The 27,590-nt window shown below is 36.3% G+C and overlaps 1 long non-coding RNA gene across 1 annotated transcript in view; it reads right to left on the bottom strand.

The window, feature by feature from the left end:
- Positions 1 to 27,590, bottom strand: part of LOC128314316 (uncharacterized) — a 413,194-nt gene that overhangs the window by 362,609 nt on the left and 22,995 nt on the right. The window contains exon 2 of the long non-coding RNA XR_008295822.1: positions 20,855 to 20,974. This is a non-coding gene — a long non-coding RNA (uncharacterized LOC128314316). The remainder of the gene's footprint in view (positions 1 to 20,854; positions 20,975 to 27,590) is intronic.

The following is a 27,590-nucleotide window of genomic DNA, read 5'->3' as shown; positions in this document are numbered from 1 at the left end:
AAGCCCCAAAATGGTTAACTGTCACTCAAGAGACAAAGTTTCTGTAATAAAATAACGGATCACGTTTTATGCATAAGGACATACAGCAGATGAAAAATAGTGAGTTTCAGAAATTTAAATGTATGATGATGGTTGTGGAGCCTACAAGCAGATGCAAAAGTCAACATTAAGGTCTCTGTTCAACAAACTCTTTCAATGCATGTGAAAGATCTATCCGTTGCCAGATCCTTTGGGAGAAAACCAAGCAAGTCATGTACTCTTAATGTAAATACTCTAAAAATAAAGAAAAATAATTTTACTTAAGTCAAACAATCCACTAACACTAATCAAAATACAACATTGTGCCTCTGAGTACAAATAAAAACATGTAAGAATTCTCAAAATTGTTTTAAATACACTATAGATTTACTAATTCTTTAACTTATTAAATTTAAATCCATTAACAAGTGAGATACAAATTGAAATGATTCCAGTATATCAAAATGAATTGTACATTTTGATGATAATTTTAATTCCTTAAGTCATATTTCTTAACCTTTAAAAAAAGGCCCTGGGTACGTAAATAAGCACATGATAACTCTTCTTGAAAAAAAAAATGGCCAAATATAATGAGAAAATACACCATATGCAATAGTTAAACATCTTTCATCTATATGTAAAATACCAACAGCCCTAAATAGAGTACTAAATTTTAGTTTTAAACTTGTTTAGTATGTGAACTTCTTAAAGTTGGTTTAGAAAGGAAAGTTGGGGGACGCCTGAGTGGCCCTGTCAGTTAAGCGTCCAACTTCGGCTCAGGTCATGATCTCAGGGTTCCAACGTTTGAGCCCAGAATCAGGCTCTGTGCTGACAGCTGAGCCTAGAGCCTGCTTCAGATTCTGTGTCTCCCTTTCTCTGCCCCTCCGTCACTTGCGCTCTCTCTCTCTCAAAAAATAAATAAACATTAATTTTTTTTTTAAGTTAAGTGGAATTTTTAATCAATTTTCTCATTTTTTTTTCTGTTGTGGCCACATAGTTAATGCCACTCAATCCATTCATGTATTCAACAAACTTTTACCAAATACTCACTACATATATCAGGTGCTGTGTTAGTGCTGAGGATACGACCACATGGAAGGTGGACATGGTGTCCTATATACACTTTAAGATATTGTTGGCATATTAATAAAATACTACACAGTTATTTTTAGTATATAATCGCAGATTAAAATGTCTCCACAATAAAACGTCCTCCAACTTACATTTTGTACTGCCATGAAGACATTTTCTACGGTTACAAAATCTGACAACATTTGGATGCCTGGGTGATAATTACAACACAGCTGGGCAATGGGAATTGAGACTTTCACAGTTCCATAGGAGTCTAGGTTTTTCAAAGTTAATACCAGGGTTGAAAAATAACTTTTGACATTCTAGTGAAAATGAGGATACGGTATGTTTTTGTTCAATTTACCTACCTCAGTGTCCTCCCATTCTATGAAAAAGGGACTTCCCACCTACATGGGTGGCCCATCACACCCATGGCCCCATGCTTATATCCTGTTGCCATAATTAATTTGGTTAGGGATGAAAAAGTAAATAAACCGAGCAGAAAATTCTAAGCAACTCTGCACTCTGAGACAGCCAATCTGCCCGGAAAATAAAACTCTTCATGGCTTAGATAAAAAAAAAAAAAATTGTATAATTCTGGATTCATCAGGCTCTCACTTAATCTTGAACATTTTCAGCTTTTTGCCACATATCTGTGCCTTATGTAAATTATAACTCAGTCTCCTATCCCTGGGAAAATGTTCATTACATATTTTTTCCCCAGCAGTTAATCTTTATCTGATCTCGGTTTTTCTACCTAATCTCTTGTGTCTTAATGGTAACTCAGTCCTCAGGGGTGCTGGTATAAGCTCACTGAATAGAATGAATGCTTTGAACTGGTCCAATTTATTAAACGCTAAGTGTTTGTGAAGGTTGAATTAAAAAAAATAATAATTTACGGCCTGTAGTGTTCATGAGGGAGTTTCTTAGACTTCTTCAATTTTTTTAAGTAATGAAATATTTCCTATATTTACTCTCCTTTTGAAACGTAACCCTATGCTATGCATTAACACAAAGATTATGGTTTTAATATCACTGCAGCTTCTCTAATTTTCCCCTTACGTAGAGTAGCTATCCTAAGACTCATACTGGCTTTTTCTGGGTAACTCTGTACTGTCTTTCATAACAATCACCCAAAGCTGGCCATTGTACAACCGTAGTCAAGGATCTTTTTTACAGAACAATTTAATCTACATTGTATTACAAATCCCAAACCCAAGCAAAAACCCTACAGTGCTACTAAAGTACACCTTAAACATTCCTGGCCTGTCTCAGCATGTTGTCCAAGCAAAAGATATACCTTTGCTCCACCCAAATAAAACATTAAAAATACAATTAATTTTGGGGCGCCCAGGTGGCTCAGTCAGTTAACCGTCTGACTTCGGCTCAGGTCATAATCTCACAGGGTTCGTGAGTTCGAGCCCTGCATCGGGCTCTGTGCTAACAGCTCAGAGCCTGGAGCCTCCTTCAGGTTCTGTATCTCCTCCTCTCACTGCCCCTCCCATGCTCATGCTCTGTCTCTCTCTGTCTCTCAGTAATAAATAAACGTTAAAAAAAAATTTTAAATAAAAAAATACAATTAATTTCTTTGATGTTTTTCAAAGAGTTGCCAAAAAATGATTCTATGTCATGACACACAGTAAAACGTCCTAAAAATTCTCAAAGCAAGTGGTCAGAACCCTTGTTCCTCCCCGCCCATTCTCCTTCCTGCAAATGTCAGCCCATACTGTTTGGGAGGGGAAAGGGTTGGTTCCTCTTTCAACCACTGTTCTCATCCATATTCTTTCACTCATTTTGTAATGGTCCATGCACACACTCGAGTAAATACAGTTCTTCATTTATTTCAGGAACATTTTCCTGTATTTTATCTCTGAATACTTTTACAATTCCATTTGTCAGCCTATCCACATTGATCACCTTCTCTCCTGATGCATCAATTGCTAGATTTCTTTGCTTAACCTCTATAATTCATTCAAGATGTCCTTTATGCTATTCATTAGGTTTGGGCTCCGGATAGTCTTACAGCCAACATGGGCAGCTTCACTCAGACATTCTGTTTGTTCTGGGAGAGCATACATTGGTCGTTGTCACATTTCCTGTTCACCTTCACAATTTCCATTAAAGAGCCAAGTGGACTGTATATTCTCTCTAGCCAGAAAGCATGACAGTGAGGGAACAGGAGGTACAGGATGCAGGACACAGTTCTGGCGAGGATACCTGCCTCTCCCTGGATCAAGGACCCAGCATTTAGCCAGTGGTGCTTCCTCTCCCAGTCTGGCAGTATGTCTGGAAGAAGATGAAATTAGCTGGGGCTTCCTGCTTTTTCCCTGGGCAATTATCTGTGGACATAGGGATGGAGATTCCTCACTTTTTCTCTGATGATACTACAGGCTGCGTACTCAATCCCTTCTTCCCTTCTCTGTGAACTGTACTGTCTCACTACACTTCTGAGATCTCGACCCTCACATTCCTTCCTCAGTACTGTCACAGAGATGGCACGTAACTATTACCTTCTGATGTTCATCTTAAGCTCTTTTAACCGTGAGTCATTCTGTTAATATGATTCATACAAAGCAACAGATGATGCTTGAAAGCCTGTTAAGCAACAGTTATTGCAATCTTTATCATATATTCTATTACATCATTTTGATTAAAATTGTGATATGATGCAATCTAAGTTCACTTAAATGAAATTGGGAGTTGATTATAACGATGGTAATGACAATAGTATACAACTGACCATACAAAAAATAACGACCTAGATTGAAAGTGAGAGCTCTGTTGCTGACAAACATCCTCAGATTCAGTCACGAAGAGATAGTTACCCAGTGTGAAGTGTCTACACTGAGAATGAAAATAAGTCTCTTCTGCCTGACAACAGACCGGGTACAAGTCACTTAGAATCTCCGCACCACTCATTTCTTTACCTGTGACATGGAAAAACGTCCCATGTGACCTGCAAGGACACTAACAGATTAAAGTTTGAGGATTTGGGGGCACCTGGGAGGCTCAGCTGGTTGAGCATCTGACTCTTGATTTCACCTCAGGTCATGACCTCACAGTTTGCGGGTTCGAGCTCTGCACTGACGGTGCAGAGCCTGCTTGGGATTTTCTCTAACTCTCTCTCTGCCCCTCCCTGCTGGCTTATTGTGTGCTCTCTCTCTCTCTCAATAAAAACATTTAAAAAACATTAAAAAGATAAAGTTCTGTGATTCAAATTGTTTACTGCTTTTGTGGCTTCATTCATTATTATTCTAAACATAATCGAGTATATATATTCTTGACCTTATAAGAACTTTACATAGGAATGGATATACTTCATAAGAAAATTATATCCATGTTTTATTGATAAATGCCAACATAATATAATTAACCATTATCTTAAATACTATTTTAGGTTTTGAAAACTCTGTAAACATACAAAAATTTAAATTCCCAAACTACCTTTTAGCAGTTACTATATTATTCACTCCTGCTTTCCTGACATCGTAGAGTCTGAAATTTGTATTGACCACTACTACTAAATAGTACTAATAGTACTTGTATATTACTCGTATAGGGATAGTATAGATTTACGCTTTCTCAAAATGTGGTGCTTAGACTGTAAACAGAATGTTGCATTCACTTTTCATTTGGTTCGTTATGTGCAGATATTGAACGCAAGTTGAAGAAAAACAAGTAGAGAAGTGGCTTGCTTTCTGTTTGACTTTCGAACAAATGTTAGTGAGCAATCAGGTCTTCTGCTGCCTATGTAGAATTTCTTTGGGGATAAGAACCAACAGTCCTTGCATCCAAGGAGGATGAAGACTTTTTGAGGTTCTTATTTTATAAAGCTCAATGGTGAGGATGAAAATGGGACTTGTTAAGAAGTTGGTTTGGGTTTCATTTAGTTTTGAAACTGATTTATTGTATTTTCATTATTCAGCTTCTGTGTTCTGCCTTTACCGTTCAGTGACGATTTTAATCTTCCTACAAGTAATGAGATCACAGGTCAATTCTGAGTTTAATATCAATATGTTACCTGGTAATACGGATGTAATGATAGATGTTTGGTCATTTTATTTTCACACCAAAGAGAAGTGATGATCATACTAGACATGGCATGAGACTTGTGTGTGTTAAAATTATTCTGATAAGCAGAATAATTCTTTTCTTCCCATCAATTTTCAGAACTGAAAAGACACTACAGCATAATGTGCTGATCTTATGAATACTGACAAACTCCTACGATAACTAATATTTGCATTATTGCAGGGTTGTTTTTTGTTTTCTTTTCTGATGTTCAAATGAGACTATTACAGTGAGATGAATTTCAGTAACTGTATACATGAGTTGACAGCCATGTACAACTATTGGACAACTATTTAAAGATGAAACAAGTGACAAATTAGGCATTCAATGAATAACAGACACTCTTTGTGATCTACTTTTTCTGTGTATTTTAAAATTAACAATATCAGGGGCTCCTGGGTGGTTCAGTCAGTTAAGCGTCTGACTCTTGGTTTCGGCTCAGGTCATGATCTCATGGTTTGTGGGTTTGAGCCCCACATCAGGCTCTGTGCTGATGGATTCTCTTTCTCCTCCTCTCTCTATACCTCCCCCTACTCACTTGCTCTCTCTCTCTCAAAATAAATTAAAAAAAAATTAAATTAACAAATGTCACCCAAGGTTCTGTTAGAGCAGTCTTTAAAAGTGAAAAGCCCTACCACATATACGACGGTGTTTCTATTTAAACACTTTAATTCACGTACCTACCCTTTTCTAGACTTCCATCCTAAATGATAATCTTGGGTCTAGACTTTTCCGACTTTCTCCAGTTTTAACGAAGCATTTTCACGTGCTTTCTCATCCTTCTTTCTTTGTGGCTCCTCTCAAACTACAGAACTGGCACCTGATAAAGATGCATCTGGAAGTTTCATCAGAACACGTTTTCAAACTAATTTATTTGATTCGTCTGATGAAAGATCTCCTATACTTTGAACCTTTTAAAGAAAGAACTACTACTGTTCTAATTACAGGGCTTTGTTCTTCTCATCACTGTTTGGGCATCAAACTCCCATTCCTCAGATGTTCTAGGTTTTTCTGTTTTCAAATAGTGTTTCTAATCATTGCATTCAAACAGCTCCCAATATGATAGCAGAGGGTCTGCACCACAGGCACTTTTCCTGTACAGTGTTTATTTATTTTCTGCTGCTGCCTCTTTTTCTGTTTCTAAACTGACTTTCCTGTACAGCTAGGGGTTGTCTTGGCCACCATTATTCTTATGTTTGTCTTCCCACCGAGTTCTCTCTCTAGTGACCCTTCTCTTTCTCTGTATAATGTACCACTCTCCAAGCATTAAAAACAACACAACAGCCATTATCAACATAGATACATTTTTCCTGTAATGTAAAGCTCCTTTATCAACTGTTTATCTTCTTATTTCTTTGAAAGCACCTCTAAATAATTGAATAGAACTACTACATTCGGATTGTTTATTTCCCTTACAGATACTTTGAAACAACTGCTCAAGGATAATATTCTAAACCAACCCAAGGTACTCTTTTAGGCCACATTAAAATTCATCTTGGTCTGGAACCACTTATTATCTATCTTCAGTCAACATAATGTCCACAATTCTGGCATTCTTTTTTGGCATTTAACACTCATTTTATATTTATAATGATGCCTGACTGCAAATCTAGCCTGTCTTATATAGCTTCCAAATAGTCTCTTAGAAAAATCCTAACAACATTTCAAGAGTTCGGCTGGTATCAAACAAACAAACAAACAAAAAAGGGATTTGCAGCTGGCTCTTTAGCCTAACAAAGTGATTAATTAAATTACTGACATTAATTAAAAAGTAGACTTTGGCAAAATAACATTTTATTTTGTTATACTGATGTAAGTGTGTGTGTGTGTGTGTATCAGTGTGTGTGTGTGTGTGTGTGTGTATATATATATGCACATATACATATATATATATATATATATATATGTCAGAAAGTAGAAAAAATTGCTTTGTGTTCCTTTTTTAAGAAACCTCAAAAATGGCTAAAGAAAATCAAACATTTAAATAGCAGTTACTATGCAGTGATTCATTTTGTGATAAAAAGAATGATGCTCTGATCTCACAATATTTTGATTAAATACAGAACTGCACGTATCAGATGAAGAATCTTTATCACCAAGATAAAACTATTCAAAGATAGAGAGAAGCAAACTTATCTACTGGGCTAACTTCTCCATAAGTTTCAGGTTTAACCCTAGTGATCAAGTAAACAGCCACAAAAACAGATTAGAAAATGGTTCTATTACATTTCAAAAGTAACCATACATTCACAACTATTTCATATAAAATAGTAAACGGTACCACTTTTCTTAGTTTTTCAATATTGTTTTTTTTTCCTCTAGACAGAAAGAAATTTTCCATTCAAAATTGCTCATAAAACTTCTTGTCTTTGTAATCAAGTTAAAACTGGAGGAAATGACTTGCCTCCATCAGCAGGATACCATTTTATTAAATTCAATCAAATGTTCTATTTACACACTTCAATCCTCAATAAAATCCAATTTTATTATTTGAAACCTATAATCTTCAGTGAAATTGAATAAGTGTATTTCACCAAAGCTGAAATGCTCTGTTATATTAATCAGCTAGACACGATTTTATAAAAAGGTGGCAGAAATGGAGTAAAGACAGCACTGGTGATGGTCTGAATTTTGCCAAACTGCTTTCGTGTCTATGAAGTTAATTTTCAGATTAAACATCAAAAGTTTCATTACATAAATACCACACAGTGGAATGAAAATATCTGCATTGTAATCCAGTGTTTAGGTTACACGTGAAGAGATTTTCCATGATCTCTTTTTAGTATATTCACCTTACACATATCCGTTTCTTTAGCTTATAGAATAGGTACCACGTTCTTGGAAATTCTAAGACAAGACAGATGGAACATAAAATACAGTGAACGTAATTAATAAAAAAAGGTGCCTAGTTACAGTGCTTCGGAATAATCTTAAGTACATTATGCCTGGAAAAGAGTAAGTCTCAGGAAGTTGAGCCCACAAGGGCATGGATTCAGAGCAGCCACCATACCCTGAATGATCTCCTTCATGTTCTCTATTAAATCTCCTTAATGTCTCTGGATTTAGTCTGACGAAGCCTACTGGGTATGTTTGTACTTTGTCAACAGAACAGAGCAAATCGCACTGGATTATGAGTCAGATGGCCCGTTTATGGCCATGGATTCAAAGTTAGCTATCTGTGCAACTTTGGGCACTTGACTTAAACTCTCTGAGCCGCAGCAAGAATGCTGCCAAGCTCCATGCCTCACCGGTGGTAGATGGGGCTAACAGCTTATGATATGCTTCATGTAGTCTTATTCTTACATGTGGTCCAGGCAGCAAGTTCCAATCAGCTTAAGGCAATGTAATATTTTTCAACTACTGCCATCCAAAGAATGGATAATTTCAAAGGTCATTTCCATTTGTAACATTCCAAGACTCTAAATGCCCCAGAGCAATTAATCGATTCCTGGTATTAATATTCATAAATGGCTCCTACAGCTCCCAGTTCCCCAGATAATCTTAGTGCTATCTACAAATGTTTTCCGGTAAGGGGGAACTGGGTGGCTCTGTTGGTTAAGCGTCTGACTTTGGCTCAGGTCATGATCTCACAGTCGTGAGTTTGAGCCCCAGGTCAGGCTCTGTGCTGACAGCTCGGAGCCTGAAGCCTGCTTTGGATTCTGTGTCTCCCTCTCTCTGTCCCTCGCCCACTTGTGCTCAGTCTCTCTCTCTCTCTCAAAAGTAAGTAACTATTAAAAAAAACTTTTTTAAATGCTTTCTGGTGCTTCCTAGCTCAGTCTCATTATGATGGCTAAATTCTGATTAATAAAGCTGAAGCTTATTAAAAATGCATAACATATATACATGTATATATTATATAACATATATGTGTATGTGTGTGTACATGTCCATACAGCTTGAAAGATGAATATTTATAATTTTAAAAATGCTTAAGTCATTTATTACAATTGGCAGTAAATGATAACTTAGCAATGTTTACAAATGATATGTAATTGAAGGAAAAAGAATTACATAATAAGATAGGATGTGTTTTGACTTTGAGAAATGTTTTCTGGAATCATTTGTCTGTGCAATAGAATGGTGGAAATGTTATCCTGAATTCAATCAATCTCCTGAGCATTCCTCTATCTCTAAACTACCTTTGAAAGAGAAAGTTAGTAAATATGAAAAAATCCAATTAAATAAGTCTCCTTCCATATACCGTAGCTTGGGCTTGGGAAAGTACAACCATGTGGACTGCAGCATACATACTTTTGGATTTATATTTGAGAGATTTATCAAGAAGCACTGTGATAGGGCAGATAGAGCAACGAACTCGGAATTAAAATAAAGGATTCAGACAGAGCAATGAACTTGGAATTAAAATAAAGGATTCAAATCATGTCATCGGTCAAATGAGGTATGGATTTAAAAGTGATTTTTTTAATATAAAATTGTAAAAATAATATAATTAGAAAACTATGTGCACTGAATTGTAATAATAACCAGTGAGAACTTATATTAAGAAGCACAAAACTTGGTATGTATATTTATATTCATAAATCTTATATATATAATTTTATATATTTATAAAATGCATTTATAGATTTATATATATATAAACCCATCCAGTTATTTTGCTATTATTTTACCACAGATATTAAAAAGTGCCTAAATGTAAACAGAATTTAATAAAAGCATATTCAATTCTATACCAGCGGCAGTACGTTTAGAAGATGGTTGGCTATAAAGTAATGACTGATCTATGTCATGCTTTCCAACAATTTGTTGCTGGCCTCTTAACAATATAGAGATAAAACAAATTGTTCATAAATAATAATTTTCATGAAAAGAACCCTGGATTCCTTTCCTTTAGAGAAAAAATGGGAGTTAGCTTAAAATTAAATGCTGATTATTCTTTCCATGCCTTTTTTCAACATCCAAAATGGTGCCCTTGCCACAACTTTCAACTGCTTCTTTCTTCCCTTGAAGGCAAAATAGACAGTCAATTATAAAATAGGATATGAGAAAAAAACCCAAAATATATTTATTTGGTTATATATAAAAGTGAATCATATTTTTAAATTGTTATTATATATAATATATGCTCTCAGATTTTGTGTGTTTGTTTCCATATGAACTAAGTTAAAGATTATTATAGAATCCTAAGTGTATTTCTTTTGGTAAGCGAGTATACTTGCAAAATGAAGACCGTCTGTTAGTAGAGGAATATGCAAAGGAAAGGTAAAATAATACAGTATATTTAAAAATATATATTTTCATTTTAGTTTAGTCATATAATAGCTATGCATGATTTTGGACTTATAAGTTGTGTCTAGACATTTTCAAATCTTTTTCTTAAACATAAAATTTCCAAAAATGTATATAAGGAATTCAAACAATAATTACTATTTTATATACTCGCATATTGAAAGTGCCATTAGCAATTTAAGTGGTTATTCTTCTTAATATGGAGACAATTGAAAATTTCGACTACTATGTTCTCATGGATTTTTCATATCACCACAAACTATAAACATTAATTATTAATTAAAAAATTCACGTGCCTGGAGCTTGCTGTATTCCTAAGGCAAAAAGAAGTAAAACAGGTGATTTTTTTAAAGAATATATCTTTAGTCATGGATCCCTGGCTGGCTCAGTCAGTTAAGCACCCAACTCCTGATTTCTGCTCAGGTCATGATGTCATGGATCCTGAGTTGGGGCCCCATCAGGGCTGACAACAGCAAAGCCCTCCTGGGGTCTCTCTGTCCCTCTCTCTCTGCCCCTCCCCTGTTTGCACGCGCTCTCTCTCTCTCAAAATAAATAAATAAACTTTAAAAAAATGAATGCGGGGCTCCTCGGTGGCTCAGTTGGTTCAGCAACCAACTCTTGACTTTGCCTCAATTCATGATCTCAGGGATGGTGAGCTCAAACCCCAAGTCGGGTTCTGCCCTGACAGCATAGAGACTGCTTCGGATTCCCTCTCTCTCTCTCCTTCTTTCTTTGTCCCTCTCCCACGCATGCTCTCTCTTGCTTGCTTGCTCAAACATAAATAAACATTTTTTTTAAATAGTCAAACTATTTTAAACCCCATTACATATACATCAGGATAGGGAATAGGTATCACTATATTGGCTGGTGTTTATGGGGAATTTATACCATTTATCTTGCTAGAAATTCACATAAAGTGAATAAATAAAGTGCCAAAATAATATAGCACAGGTACGGGTATATTTCATTACAAATAATAAACCCCCATCCCCAAGTATACAGAATATGAATATTTTTATTAATGTCACTGACTACATACATTCAGTCAGACAATCCAATGTGCGTTCTCTGCCCATCCTTTCACCCTGTGTGCATGTATCCGTTTATCAAATCATCACGTTGTAAACTTCAAATATCTCAAAATTTAATTCACCAACTATGCCTCAATAAAGCTGAACAGAAGAAAAGAAAATGGGAATACATGCAGAGAGAGTTCAAAGGATTTGACCGATGCCACAGACTCATCGGTTGACCCATGCTGGACTAAAAATTGTCCCTTTCTCCCTGCATTCTTCCCTTCCTCCTATCTTCTTTCTGTCTCTTTCTTCTTCGAGTAATATCTATTCATGTAATTGGCACCTGTATCAGCTGCTTTGAAATGCACAAACAAGAACCTCTAGAAAATTACTACGTCTACTGCCTGCTCCACTTCGGTGAGTGAAATAAAGCACATGAAATGTAAGACTGAAGTCCCCGGCTAATCAGCAGAGTGACTCTCAAACAAAAGAGACATGACTGTAATCGATACGGAGATGAAGAAAGAACTCATACACGGCACCAGAGATGATGGTCGACAAAATGGTATGCAGATTACCAATCTCACTACGTAGAGTATGTATACACAACAGGTGGGACAGACAGGTTCCGTTGACAGAATAAATAAACCAAAAGTGGGTAAGTCTGACCTATTAGTTACTTTCGGACAGCCCCTACAGAAGTGAAGGAAATGGACAAAATATGTATACATTTTTATGTACTAGTTCTCTAAATTGCCATTTTTTCTTTTCTAACAGGTTTTCTTCAATTTAGAATATGGCCTCTGTCAATAAAGAAGGTGTTTCAAATGCAATAACACACCTTGCTGAACAAATTTATTTAAAATGATATTATCTGCTATTTGTCTTATTTTATAGTGCTAGTTTCCACTGAGTGCTAATAAGTGCTCACCATTGAAGAGGTTCGCATTTAACATCTGTCACCAGCATCCAGCAACTGTACCTACAGGGAACTGTCAGCGAGATTGTTATTCTCCTCTGTAACACCCTGAATCTGTCTCACATCATTTACATACAGATAGTTACAGGCATTCATCATTTCATTATGCTGACGACTTCACTATTCTGATGTATAATGTCTCTTTAATGAGCCTCAAAAAATACAATATTCCTTGATTTATGACTGCTTAACTGAAAAATTATACAAATTGGCGAAAAAGAACCCCTCATAACGTATTTTCATTTTTCCTCCACATTACACTTATATTTAACAGTGACTCATGAGTTAAGATCATGCTTCTTTGACAAAAGAAATGATCAGCATTTGACTTACCATGTTTTAGTGCCACTGCGTTTTATGTGCATATTTAAAGCTGCACAGTGAAACCATGCTGACACTAAAAAGTAGCAAATTAAAATCGATCTTCTTTTTTTCTCCCCCAAGAAGGTGTAATGGACAACCACCTTCAATATCACTGTAAGTGTGATAAGGCTTCTGCAGTTGTACTGAAGACTGGCATCCTATTCTTCATGTTCCCTTCTGTAAATATGTATTAAGAACCTCCATACCAGAGAGAGCTCTGTCAAGCAACAAAGAAGTAGCAAGGAAAGGAAAAGAATGCAAAAGTAAACCTGAAATGGGGAACGGACGCTTGGGAAAAGGTGAGGCTGCTGTTTCTTTCACCGATAGCTTAATTGCAGGCCCCTCTGGAGACAGTGGGCCCAAGAAGGTGTCACTGGCCTCGTGTCCTATTCCCTTAAAAGCTAAGCCACTGCAGGTGATGAAAAGTGTCCTACTTACTAATTAAAAGTCATTTCCCAAAAGAAACTGGTTGTGCTTCAAACAGGCAAGAGTCCCCAGGAAGTATAAATTGTTCATATGCTGCCAGCTTTTGCAAAGGAAGAAAGCCTCTGAGTGTAGTGTAAATCATATTAGAATGAACACCACATACAATTAAGAATAAAAACAGATCTTGAATCTCAGAAGAGCTCATAAATCAGCATGAGTAAGGCCTACAGAAATAGAAGAAAATTTAGGAACTCGCGTCCACAGATTTGATACTAGCCTCTCTTAGGTTTAGCTTCCATTCAACAGTATCTGAGATTATTGGCAGCTTTCGGTTTCTAAAAGGACAGAAAACGAGGCTAAATTAACCCAGAATCCACAGGAAAGGAGTGGTTCAAGTTAAATGAAAGTAAGCACAAGACTGTTCTCACAGAACAAGTGATAGGATTGCGTATAGAAATCCCAATAAAAGACACAGGATTCACACACACACACTCTGCAAGAAAATGTCCTTTTATAAATACATACAAGAATATCGGTTCTGTTACTTTAACATTACCTTTTTATTCCCTAGCTTGATTACTCCCGTTCAGGCTCACAACAAATTACTTTTTGGTTGTATCTAAATATGTGACTCACCCACAGAGAAAAGATAATAACCAAAGTTGATGGGGAAACTGTAATGTTCTTCCAATTATCAAGGTATTCTCAAATAGAATATTTCCAAAATATATTTAAATCAATTTAGCACTGTTCACAAAAAGAGTTTTTAAACTGCTTTTCCTAAGTACATGGAAGAGGGCATGATGATTTTCCTCTCTGTAGGTAAAGTTGTATTAGGAGGGTTTTCTATCATTACTTAAAGGGTCATAGTAGTTATTGGCCTGTGCTAAAGAAAGAATACAAGACATATGTTAAATCTGAATAGAAGATTCCCACCTCACCTACAAAAAGCAAGATGCATCGTACAATGTTAACAGAAAAATATTCCCAAACATATGCTTATAGTTTTAGGATAAAAGGGGTCTTCATACCAAACATCTTTGAATTCGCCAGATGTTTATAATTTTAGGCCAGAAGAGGTCCTGACTTTTACTCTTAGTTTTGCTTTATTTCAAGAAAAGGGGTAACTGCTAACAGCATTGGGCTATTAAGGCCTTATCCCCCTGAGCGTCCTATTTACAAAATTGCCTAAAGAAATGTCAGTCATTTCCTCTTTATTCTAGTCTGGGAGGATGTGCTCATTTACAGGTCTCTTCATTAATGAGGTCAACTAGTTTCCCCAAAATAACAGCAAACACGATCATGAAGTCTTGCTGTCCATCACTTGCACATATATCGTAACACCTAATCTTCACAATCGCACTCTTAGACCGGTATTATTTTTATCCACATTTCAATGATGAGGAAACCGAAGCATTGAGAGATTACATGACATTGTCAAAATGCAACAGATCAAGTGCTCCAGTTGGCCCTGCGTCTCCGCCTTAGACCCTGGTGGGATTTGTGCTTTGCCTTTCCCGGTTCTTTCTAGGCTTCCTATCACGCCCATTAAAAAAAAAAAATCCAACTAATGTACAAGTTAATAAACAATAAGAAAGCCTACCTTAATTCTACCATCTCCTTCTCTTCGCAGGGAAATGGCCTCTGTCCCATCGCTTTATATTCACTCTTCAATCTAGCGCCCCCTGGCCTTGGCCTCACTGCTCCTCTAATCCTGCCCCTGCTAAACCACAGACAGCTGTGACCTATCAGTTGCAAAGATCAGGTCAGCTTTGATCTTAATTGATCTCTCCTTTGCAGTGAGCTCCTCCTCCTCATCATCACTGATGTCTCTTTAAAACTCATTCCATACTGAATTTACTGACTCTTCCTGTCACAGCTTCCGACCCTCCCTTTGATGCCTCACTTTGAGGCTCCCATTTTTCTGCCTCCTCATTAGATCTTGTGCTCCCTGGGATTCCATTTCTCTTCCAATCATCGGCTCACATTTTTAACTGTCTGCAAACTACCTGCAGCCAGGGGTTCAACAGGCACACACTCAGGATCCTCAAAGCAAGACACACGACCTTCTAAACCTCTTCCTGTATCATTACCTCAGTGTGAGGCAGCAGCATACAACCAAATGGAAAGACATATAGGCCACTCTCATCTCTCCTCTCCCTAACTCTACTTCACCAACGCCCACTATAAAACAATGAGTGAAGTCCTTCTGATCGCACAGCTCCTTACGCTCTTCTCTTTTTCTCTACCCATCCCTTCCCTACCTTGCCAGCCTCTTTTGTATTGCTCACTGTTTATTTTCTGAGACACCAAACTGCTATTCTCCTCAGCACTCATCATGTCCCTCCGCCTGCTGTCCCTTGTACCTTTCAAATCCAGCCCCCGCCCAACCGCAATCCCTGGTCCACTCAATTTCCCTACCACTCGACTACTTCCCATGGAACCTTAGCGCCTCTCTTCAGTCCCCTCCTCACATTTTTATGCACGTCTCTGGCCTCGAGGTATTTTTAAATAGAAAGCAAACTCCAGTGGTTAAGTGTGTGGCCTCTAGACTCGGCTTTACCACTTACCAGCAGACAGGTTACTTAACCTCTCTTAACCCTACTTAATGGCTGCCTCACATCCGCAAAATGGAAGACAGCCATAGTACATAAGTAATGGAGTAGTGGTGAGGATAAAGCAGAGAATTGTGAGCAAGCCTGGCGTATATTAGGCACTCTACAATACTGTTACAATAGTTGATAAATATTCTCCGCTGGACTCCCCAGTAGACACCGCACTCCTTGAAGGTGGGGATTTGTCGTAGTGTAACTAGCACCTTCACCAAGCCCAGAGCAGGGGCCTCTATACATTGAAATTGATTGAATAAGATGATGTGATACAGTGTTCAAAATAAAAGACCAATTTTATTGGCTTTTGCTCTCTAATTTAAACTCCAGGGGAACTAAGCAAGTAAGATGATAACCAGTGAAAAGTTTCACTGAAGACCTGAGCCCTATGTGCGATTTTTCAGGCCTGATCAGGGGCAATTATGCAGGCATTCCCTGGCCTGCCTCAAAGGATGCACAGCTCATGCACTGCTCTGTAGAGAGTTTCAGGACCACCGGCCAGCCTTGCTCTTACACATGTCCATATTCTTAGACCAAATGCCTTTAGCTACAAACCTCTTTATCTGACGTCTCTGGCAGAGGCCTTCCTCAGGCAGCTCTGCTGGGACCTCCTCATGGAGGAACCTTGAACACACGTCTCTCCACTCTGACTCAGGAGCTTCCCACTCCTACCCTTACTTCCTTTACTTCCTGGCACCCTGGCCCACAAACCCAGAAAAGCCTTTTGTCCAGAGCTCGAATCAGTATAAATGAGCCCCACATCTGTGTTGATCCACCTGACTCCCAACCAGTGTGTTCCATGAAGGAAAATGAATTAGGGGGGAGTAAGGGCTGTCTCCAAATTGGTTCCCTGCTTATATTAGCCCAGCAAGTGATTAAAGGCTTGACTGCTACTTTCATGTTGGCTTACTGTCTTAATTGACTACTCAGACACCCGGCAGTTCAGCTCTCTTCAGCTCAGTCCAACTCCTGACAAGTAAGGAAGAGACTAAGAAAGGTGGGAGATTTTGTAGAGAAAATATCCTGGAAAACAATATTTTGCTACGCTTCACTTTATTGGAAGATATCTTTGAGTGCTTCTATGATTTAGAAACAGGACACTCTTAGGTTACAAGATAGCTTAGAGATTTCATAATATACTTTGTTCATGGATATATTATGAACCTGGCATTCTATGTGACCCGAGGGCACAGTTATGGGTGGTGACAAAGCTCTACTGACTCCTAGTTCAAAAATTAAACTTCCATAGTGTTATATATTATACCGGGTTGAGTCTGGAAGTATACCAACTTCCAGAATATTCTGTTTTTTGTGTTCCCTTTTTGGAGTTAGTGTTTGTGTTGTCACTACATCACCCATCATGGCGATCCTCCAAAACCACGTGGTTGGAGAAAAAGATTAGAATAATCTGAAAGGAGAAGTATAAATGTATGTGTTTGGGTCATGCAAGTAGGAAACATCAGCTTCATCAGGTTTCTAAACGAACTTATTTCAGAGTGAAGGCTATAGATTTAAGAATATATGCCTCTAGCACCATAGATTTAAAATTGTCTAGATTTAGAGAAAGGGAGAGTAGATATATTGGCCAATAGGATTTACTGTCCTGTTTTAAATCAGTCTTATTTGGAGACTTCTAAAAACAAGGGGCGCACAAAGAGGGAGAAAAAAGACACCGGCTACACATTCACATGCACGAATCTCTTGATGAGAAGTAGGGACAATGAACACATTTTCAAAAGAATCGTCATCAGCCCAACAAGTACTGGTGGGGACAGATAAGGCAGGATTACGCAGACTCTCACCTCACAATGAAGGATACCATAGGAAGATGAGAAGTGAGGGAAGAATTAAGAAACCTAGTACAGCACTTTCCGGGGCACCTGGGGAGCTCAGTCACTTAGTCTCCAACTCTTGATTTCAGCTCACATTGTGATCCCATGGTTCATGGGACAGAGCCCCGAGTTGGGCTCTGCACTGACAGTGTGGAGCCTGCTTGGGATCCTCTCTCCTTCTCTCTCTGCCCCTCTCCCACTGGCACTCACATATACTCTCTCTTCCTCAACATAAATAAATATGCTTGAAAGAAAGAAAGAAAAAGAAAGAAAGAAAGAAAGAAAGAAAGAAAGAAAGAAAGAAAGAAAGAAAGAAAGAAAAGAATTGCATTTAGCAGATCCATTCTGGGTCCAATTTCTGAGTCTAAAACAAAGTTGAAATAAAAGACAGGGCCTCAAGGAATTCATCTTTGAGAACAGACCGTCTCTGAGACTAATCTTTGCATCTCAGCCTTTTTCATATTATTTTTCCATTTCCACTGCTTGGTATTCCTGTTTCCTCTGGCTATGCATCAAACATTTTTTTTTTAAGAAATAAATACAAATACTGTTGGCATGAAGTCAAAACCTGTTCCTTAGTAATTGAAACACACTTTTTAGATACTAAGTGCAGGTCTTCTATCATAGAGGCCAAGAAAACCCCAAAACAAAAAAACAAAAAAAAAAAACCTCAATGGAAACATCGCTAAGTATGAATAAGACTGTTTCCTTTGGACTTTAAATAGTATGAAAGATCTCGGTAAGAATTACAAAGAAAGTGTAAGAAGAGTAAGCCACGGTTAATCTTTCATCATGTTGTTTACTTAAACGAAGACCTAAGTTCTAACATGATGTAGTTTTTCCCTTAAAAACTATCATTATTATTATTATCAGACTATCATGCAAATGAAACGTCGTAAGTACCTTTTAATACTAAAGGACTAAAGCAACTGATACAAAACAGTGTGATTTATCACTTACTGGGCTATTTATTACTTCACTCTTACATCGATGCATTTAAAAATTTTATCCTAAGGTAAAGTTAGAAAAAACACCTCAAGTATACTACAAATTATCTGCCACACAGAGCAAACAGGAATTTGCAAAACCTCATGTCAAGGAAATGTTAAATTCCTATACTTGAAGGCCAAACAAACAAACATAAACAAATGCTCTTATTAAGCACACATCTCAGTGAAATATTTTATATACCAACACCACTAGAGGGCTTGATACGTTTTGCTTAATAAAAAGAATTTCTCAACCCAGGTTGCTTCTTGGTAGATGGGAACTTCTATACATATTCATCCTTCTAATCATAGTCATTAAAATACACACATGCGTACATTGACACAAAATATAATAAAATGATTAGATCAAAGGGAATTTTATAGACTGAACATGGTGTTAAACCATTTAACTGTGTTCAACCGTATGGTTTTGAATATCACTTAGTCTTAAATGACACTGAACATTATTTCTGCAAATCTGTATTTGACAACATGGCTCTGATAAATGGTCTAGGACATTCTGGAAGAAGATTAATAGTTTTAAAGCAACTCACAGATTTCTCTCAGATGCAAGTAACCAACAATATTGATTAAAAATAATTTGCTTCAGAGTAGTGTCTGCTTTTTACAGGAATATTTACTTTCATGAAAACTTTTCTATGACCCTGCCTCGAAAAATTGTATTTTCAAAGACATTAAAATTGAATTTCTTCTTTAGTAGAATAAGTAACATGTTTAATAAGTTTGACTTTGTCTCCAGAGGTATTTGGCTTTAAATCAATTCTATTATTCAGTCATATTGTGAATACATATTTTTATGAGATAATGAGAGAATAAAAATTATGACACTCAGCTAAAGAAAACAAGTCTTGAGACTGATTCGAAAACTTTTACTTACCCATTTAAAATAGGAATGAGACCCATTACCCCAAGTCTTGGAACGATTTAAACTTTACTATGCATAACGTTTTCAAAATTTGAAGTGGAAAATCTAAGCTGGTACTACATTATGTGAAATACCTCTGGAATTATGATGAAGTAAATGAAATATAAATTGTTACATTCATAAGAATTTTCCCAAACTATGTGTTCAGTTTTAGGGGGAAAAATGTCAGTATGTCATAGGATATCTAAAAAGATCTTTCGTTATCTGAATTATTTTGGGGGTCAATAACACAAGTCCAAACAGAAGCCATATTTGACTCTATTCCAGGGTGACATTTAAAATGTGTAGCTATCTGTAGTGCACGGACCTGACCAATGGGAAGGCCCTGCTGATGAGCTCTGAGTATCCGCAGAGATTCTACAAGCGACTTTTAAAACCCAAAGAATGCTTAGTTGTCTGGAGGTCTTCTTATTAAATCCAATCTCCCCCAGAGGTTATGTTTTTCTGTGTAATTCATGGAACTATCCAAGACACTGCAACCTAAGAGATTCAGCTGGCCACCTGTAGTCTGCCAGCAAAATGGCTATCATTTCATCCTCTTTACCAGTCATAATAGCACTTACTCATGAATTACAGTAGGATGCTGTGGAATTTTATGTGGAAAATATATATCTTCATTTGTATGACCAAACCAAGCCCTCGGGTCAATTGACAAGGTTTTTGCAAGGTTTTGTTCATTTTTATTCTGTCTGAGTGTAATAGTTCTGTATGATTAAACTGCAGATGTGGTGAGTAAAGAGCATTTGATAACTTAATAAGGTACAGATGAAGCATTTGAAAAACTGAACTCATGGCTATTATCACTGATGGTTCAATAGATTTAAAAATATCACCAACATTTAAGCATTCTGCCTTATAAAAGTATCTCATTTGTTATATTTGTAATCTTATAACTCATAATGTATTGATTGTTCATGGTAGGACTATCATTCTTCCCAGCCTAGATCTGTAATTACTTTACTTTCTCATCAGAAAACTGTCACACTACTAAATATATTCTGGCAAAGACCTTCATGACATGGTAAACAATTGATATGTTGTCCCTCCCTTCACTTTGGTTTACCCCAAACATTTATTTATTTATATATAGAGATGAAGAGCTTTTCTCTTATCAGCAAGTATTTCAGGAGTTTTGCAGTATTCTGCCTATTACTGCTCCTACACTATGTTACTGTGTTTTGTTAATCTATATATGTTATTCTTAAATTATGTTAAAGTGTAGCACATATGACATTATTGAAACACACAAAAAATAACATTCTAATTCCATTAGAAAATACTCACAGTGATACACCTCTATGAGCGATCTTAGTGCTTCATCCAGAATAAATATCACATGAGAAGAATATTTCAGAAGTTATTTTTGTCTCCTTTCTCTAATTTACATGATCGCTGCATTCAAGTCTGGAAAAAAAAAGTTAAATGTCTCACTGTTAAATACAATGGCATAATTTCTATGTAATTTGTAAAACAGTAAGAAAATGCTAGAATATACTCCTGAATATAGTAAGTTTCTGAATACTGAATAAGTAGGAAGAATTTTAAAATGAAATTTATATATGATGCAAAAATCATCAGTCCACCAAAATTATATTAAATGTGTGTTAAGCGATCCTACATATTACTTTTTGCTTCCCCAGTAACATGTGAAATGAATCTTTACAAACTCCAAGTGATCTTAACCACATATACTTCTATCCAAGATAAGTATATTTAGATTACTAAGGAAGGTAGAAAATATATTCTTTTTTCTTTCTACCAGTTAAGTGATTTTCATAAAACCAACATATTTTGCTGAGTACAACTAACTCTGAGTGTTGAAGGAGTCATACAGAGTAGATTTTTTTCTTCTATATGCAACTAAGTCATGAATATCCAAGTTGTGTTTAACAAAAGGAATATATATTCGAACACTGAATGAGATTGGGTGAGAGATTTGTTTAAAAAAGTTGTAAAATAATCATGAGTTTTCCAATAAGCTCTGGAGGAAAAAAAAAACACGAACGGGTATCTTCACATTCAGTGGTCTACAGTCTGCCAAGGGAGAGGAACAGACCTTTGTGAGAGGGAGGCTTCCCATAGCTTACCCATCAGTTAAAACCAAACCAACAGACTCTGGTGAAAAGGGCTTCCAATGGAAAGACTCCTTAAGGCTACTGATATTTGTTAAGTTGTCTTAATGGGAATAAACTTAATATCTACTAATAAAAGCCACAAAGGTTCAAAACACAGTGCTTTAGGTATTAAACCAACAAATAAAACTCTTTTAGGTACAAATGCTATAACGCTCTCAACCCCGCCTCCCAAAGTCAGAATATGATGGATTCATTTCCTATGAGCCCTCGATATTGTCACAGGGAATAATAGCAACAGAAGTCACCCAATGTGACAGTCACTGTGAGGGGAGACAGTCTGAAGAATAAACATCGTGAAAAGACTTGTCTCTCCCAGACAAAATCTCTAACTCTGAATACAATTAACTAACCAACGTCAGTCAGCGGTAGTTTCTACTGTGGATAACCCACTTCCTGTCTGATTGGTGGATATGTCTGCTTTGATTTTTAATATCATTTTAATATCATCTCTGCCTCTCATGCATGACATTTTTTTCTCTTCCTGATCATATAATTGTTAATCCCTGCTGTCCAGAAACTTGAAGAAGCAGTTTGTATACTGATAATAATTTTACACAAAACTTTCTAGATAAAGATCACAGATTCAAGAATTTCATTCGGAAGTATTCTCATTTATAACTTCAATTGTTCTTCTTATATCTTTTCTATGAACTCCTTTAATGTATGTGTTACTTCTCTGTTACATCTCATTTACATCTCTCATACTCTTTCTAGCAGCTTCTGTCTTAACAGTTTTTCTATTTTATTTTTGATAAATAGCTTAACAATTATCTCATCATGTTCCAGACAATAATTGCTTTAAAAAAAAAGTCTATCAGGGTGCCCAGGGTGGCTGGGTTGGTTAATAAGCATCTGACTCTGGATTTCAGCTCAGGTCACGATCTCATGGTTGTTGGGATTGAGCCCCATGTCGGGCTCCATGTGGAGTGTGGAGCCTGCTTGAGATTCCCTCTCTCCCTCTCTCTCTCTGCCTCTCCCCTGCTCATGCTTGCTCTCTCTCTCCTCTCTTTCTCTCTTTCTCAAAATAAATTTTAAAAACACACTGAAAAAACTCTTTCTGTAACTTCTTTTTTCAAGCTGAAGTATACTGACACACAATGTTACATTAGCTTCAGGTGTACAACATAGTGATTGGACAGCTCTATACATTATGCTATGCTACCATCTGTCACCAGACAACACTATTACAGTATCACTGACTATATTCCCTATGCTGTACCTTACATCTCTGTGACTTACTCTTTCTACTACTGGAAGCCTGACCTCCTACTCCCCTCCACCCATTTTGGCCATCTCCCCCCCTTTCTGTCTTCTGGCAGCCACCAGTTTGTTTTCTGTATTTATGGATCTGTTTCTGCTTTTTTTGTTCATTTTTTTTTAATTTTTTCATGTATGCAATTAGGACCATGCAGAGTCAATCCCCTTAAGTTAGAAATCATTCAAGAAATCACTATATTGTACACCTGAAACTAACACTGTGGGTCAATGATACTCTAACTAACTAAATAAATATTTGTTGAACTATTGGATGAATGGGCAAATGAATAAATGAAGAGTTTCTGCATTTGCTAATGACAATGGCCACTAATCCCTCACTGATTAGGTTTTATGAACCTTGTTTGTATGGAAATTCTTCTCGCTCAGTGACTGAGATATGTGTTGTTTTTCAGGGTCTCCTGTTTCGGTTTCCATTAAGTTCAATATTCTGTGTCAGCAGGAAAATTTACAAATTCTAGATAGGTAAATTTAATGATATCAAAGTTGAATCTACTCAAGGATTCCTTTTCAAGATTTTTAGAGACCAATGACAGAGCTATCAGAAATGTTAAGGGGGTGGGGAATAAACGTTGAGGGCTATTAGAAAAAGGATATCATTCATTACCCAACATTTCACAAAATTACAGTCGAGTCCTGACCAATTTTGAAACCATTTTCATCCTGATATTTCCATCCTACTTCAACGTTGTTGTCAACTGTTTTATAAACATTGAGTGGCACGCTGGTGGAAATATTTACTCCCAAGGTCCACCAGAGGAACATCATGTAAAATCACTATACTAATTTTTTTTTAAACAATGAGGATCACTTTTCTCATTAAGACAACAACCTTAAAATCTACCTGGCTACTTGCTGGAGAATACAAAATTATAAACTTGGTATCAAGCATATAAAAGGTGGAGGGGAAAAGACAGTGATTCTTCCATTCAACATCCATGTCCCTTGCCTTGTATCCTCACATTCTCACTCATGACTTACGCACTGACCCTGTCTTTTAGCTTATGGAAGACAACAGGTGAAAGTCAGGTCTATTTTGCTTTTAGCAAGAGTCTTCCCCTCAGAATCCTTTTCTGTTCTCGGTGGACATATTGCTACCCTAGGAGAAAGGCTAGTGGTGGAACCCAAGTGGCTCCTGAATTCTTGTGCCACCGACAACCAAGATGGCCCTGAAAATTCCATGTGCTGAGAAACAACAAGGCTCTTGCCAGTATGTAAATTTCCCACTTACGCCATATTTGAAGGATTTGCTTCTATGACCAAAATTAAACAAGGCAAACCAAATCGAAAATAAAAGCAAATGAGGCTCTGAATAACATTAGAAACCAAACATCCTCTGATGTATCTTTTGATGCTTTAGTGTAGCTACTACTCAACCTAGGCTTTTTGCACAAGTCATTGTTGAGAGGGTTATGTAAGAGATGGGATTTTTTTTTTCCCCACTAGGCATTGCATTGTCAATCCTTCCCCATTTGATTAATTCAAAACAAATTATTTAAAAATTACTTGAGTGGGTTAGCCAACATTTATTGTTACTTGTTAGCTGTTATTTAATTTCGACATTTATTTATCAAGCCATATGGGTAAGTGTCTTAATGTGGCCCAGTAGTATTTTTCTGTGCTACATTTCTCTGAAGTTAGTATCCGTACTTTATTAAGGAATCTGTAATGTGTGGCAACAAATATGTATTTTTCACAGCAATTTTAAAATCAGAAGTCTCTATACCATAATACAGTAAATCCACATGGAAGAATGCAATCAGATTTCCAAGACATATTTGCAAGCTGTCTGCCTGATATCTGGACATAGTATATCATCTGCTTATAACAATGTTCTCAATGGTATTTAAATTCCCAGAATATTCAACTAAAGCATCTATATTTTGGATTCATTATATTTTGGTAGGCATGTCTGGGAACCAAGCCACCACTAAAACCACAAATAATGGTCAGAAATGAACGCTGCATTCTGATTTCTAATTTGGGATTCAATGTGCAGAGAATACCATCCATTTATCCCTCAGCATCCTACTGACTCCTCAGGGGACGTCACTGCTACCTTGAAAAGTGTCCATCTCAGTCTCACCCTGGGAAATCCAAAACAGGAGCCACTAAACGTTTGGCTAACACAAAATCCACAAGTTGCCATGATAATAACAATAACAACAAAATAACAGTACCTAACATCCATTAATTAGTAATTAGATGCCAGGTCAACAATGTATATCGATTTTTCATTTGCATATGAATTAAAAAGTATCATTATACACCACACATTGCCTGTTAGGAAAATGAGGCACCAAGCAATTTTCTCAAAGTCATGTCACCAAGAGTCAAATCAGTCTCATGACAATGTTAATCCCGTATCCTTTCCATTAAATTGTATTACTTTGTGACTGAACCGTTTATGACAGAAAATGAAATGTTTTTTTAACCAACTGAGTAAGAAATGTAATATAACACATGGCCGGCAATACTTCAGTTTTTAAAAATATAATGTATAGATATATAATGATTATTTAAATAGTAAGAAAAAATCCTGAATAAATTGAAAAAAATTAGGTCCTCTGAAGTATCATGTTCACATTAAGTTCAATAATAAGGATATGGATGTCAGCATGCTAGCACTGAATTTCTGAATTAAATCGTTATGGAATATGCATGGGAAATAAAAATGACATATTTATACAACTGTCAGAAAATAAATATACTTCAAATAAATTCTGCATTTTTGAGGTTTCCACAAATACAAGGGATGATATATATATATATATATAAAATATAAATATATATGTAAATATATATACTTATATAATATTTTAAAAATTCCTGATTTTCCAAGAGTAAATGTTACGGAACACTTAAAACAAAATTTAAGTGTGTAAACATGTTTATACATTGAGCAGTTTAAATCAATATTTAAGTCCGTAAGATGATTCCCTCTAATCCAATGATATTCATGTTAAAATAAATAAATGAGTCTAATTAACACTGCACTAGTCCACATGAAGTAGATTTATATTTGGACAGGAAATATCTGTAAGAGATCAGATTTATTTTCTCAAGTTAAACCAAATAAATGGCATAAACTGTGTCTACCTGTGGGAAGAAAGTGGGTATGCTGATGCAGATTGAATTCTGCACAGTGCAAATAACTTCATCCTATACACATTGTTTTCACATCAGCATCCCGCATTGAAAATCTATACAGAATATTTTACATGACCATTAATTACAACTAATTTTATAGGAGGACAGCCTGCAAGCTCTTCATTGCTATAGTTTCTTGCTTGTGTGTATGTTTACTTTATAATTTTACAGCATTTCTGCCAATTACTACAAAAACTCTTGGCTCTCGCCAAACTCAGTATATCAGTCAATGACGTAGAGATTTGCTGACAAACTTCAGATGCCACAGAAAAAAAGAAAAATATAAAAATATCTGCCTATTTCTTCCGGGTATAATCAAGTAATAGGTTAAGAATTTGGAAGAATGCACAAATTATACCCTCAAGAAGGATGTCACTTCCTCAGTTAGAAGTTTCAAAGTTAATCATGGCTTATTCATGTGAATCTTTAATTTTTTTTAAGATCTATGCCAGATAGTTTAAATACTTTTCATCTAATCTTTTATAAATCAATAATTGATAAAACCTTTGTAAATGGGGGGAGGAGATGACTTGAAAATTACAGTTTAATATCCAAATTAGCACAAAAAATTTGTTTGCAAGGACCAGCCTGTAAAGATACTGACAAGTATCTGACAAGAATGAGAACAGGACATAAAGGCCAAATGCACATTGGTCGAAATGATAAAGTTGTCCAAATGTGGAATTGGTTGAAGATGAATTTATTCTCTACAGAAAATAATTCAGCAGCTTCACAAATCATAGCCAGTGGTGCTAACATCAGAACCATTTGAGGGAAGAATACTGTGTGTGTGTATGTGTGTGTGTGTGTGTGTGTGTGTGTGTGTGTGTGCAGTGTGTTTGTGGTTTTGAACCCTTCTATGATCTTCCCTTGTTTGTACAGTCACTAATATTGTGTCAGGAAAATGTGTAAATTGTGATTTTGGAGATTTGGGGGAGGGGATAGTTTTCAATTTTCATGCAGTTTCCCCATCATCTGTATTTCATTTTCTGCCAAATAGGCCACCTCTGTTTGTTGGTTAATGTTTTAATATACTTCATAAAAGTTTTGTCACTTTAATTGATTGAGCTTTGGAAACTGTATTGCTGTAAGCAATTATACATAATTTTTCAAATGTTTACTTTCAGAAAGATAAAAATACTTATTTCATTACACTCAGTACTGTAGGTATTTATCTGCTAACCACAGTTCACTCAAATAATGTCTTTCTTTTACATTCAATAAAATATTCTCCACATAAACATTTTTACAAAGACAATGAAAAAGCAGTTTGTCAAAAGAATAAAGTGATGTTTGAAATTTTTGTCAGTTTTCCCCACAGAAAAATTTCCATTTTAAATGGCCTTTACATATTAAAATGTGAAATTGGGAAGTGATATTTATCTGCATCATTTAATTTGATTGCACAATAGAATCCTCATATTCACTATCTTACCTTTTACTTTATGTATACTAATACA

The sequence above is a fragment of the Acinonyx jubatus genome, chromosome B1 (assembly GCF_027475565.1).
Source record: "Acinonyx jubatus isolate Ajub_Pintada_27869175 chromosome B1, VMU_Ajub_asm_v1.0, whole genome shotgun sequence".
Lineage (NCBI taxonomy): Eukaryota > Metazoa > Chordata > Mammalia > Carnivora > Felidae > Acinonyx > Acinonyx jubatus.
This window is presented reverse-complemented; position numbering and strand designations above follow the sequence as displayed.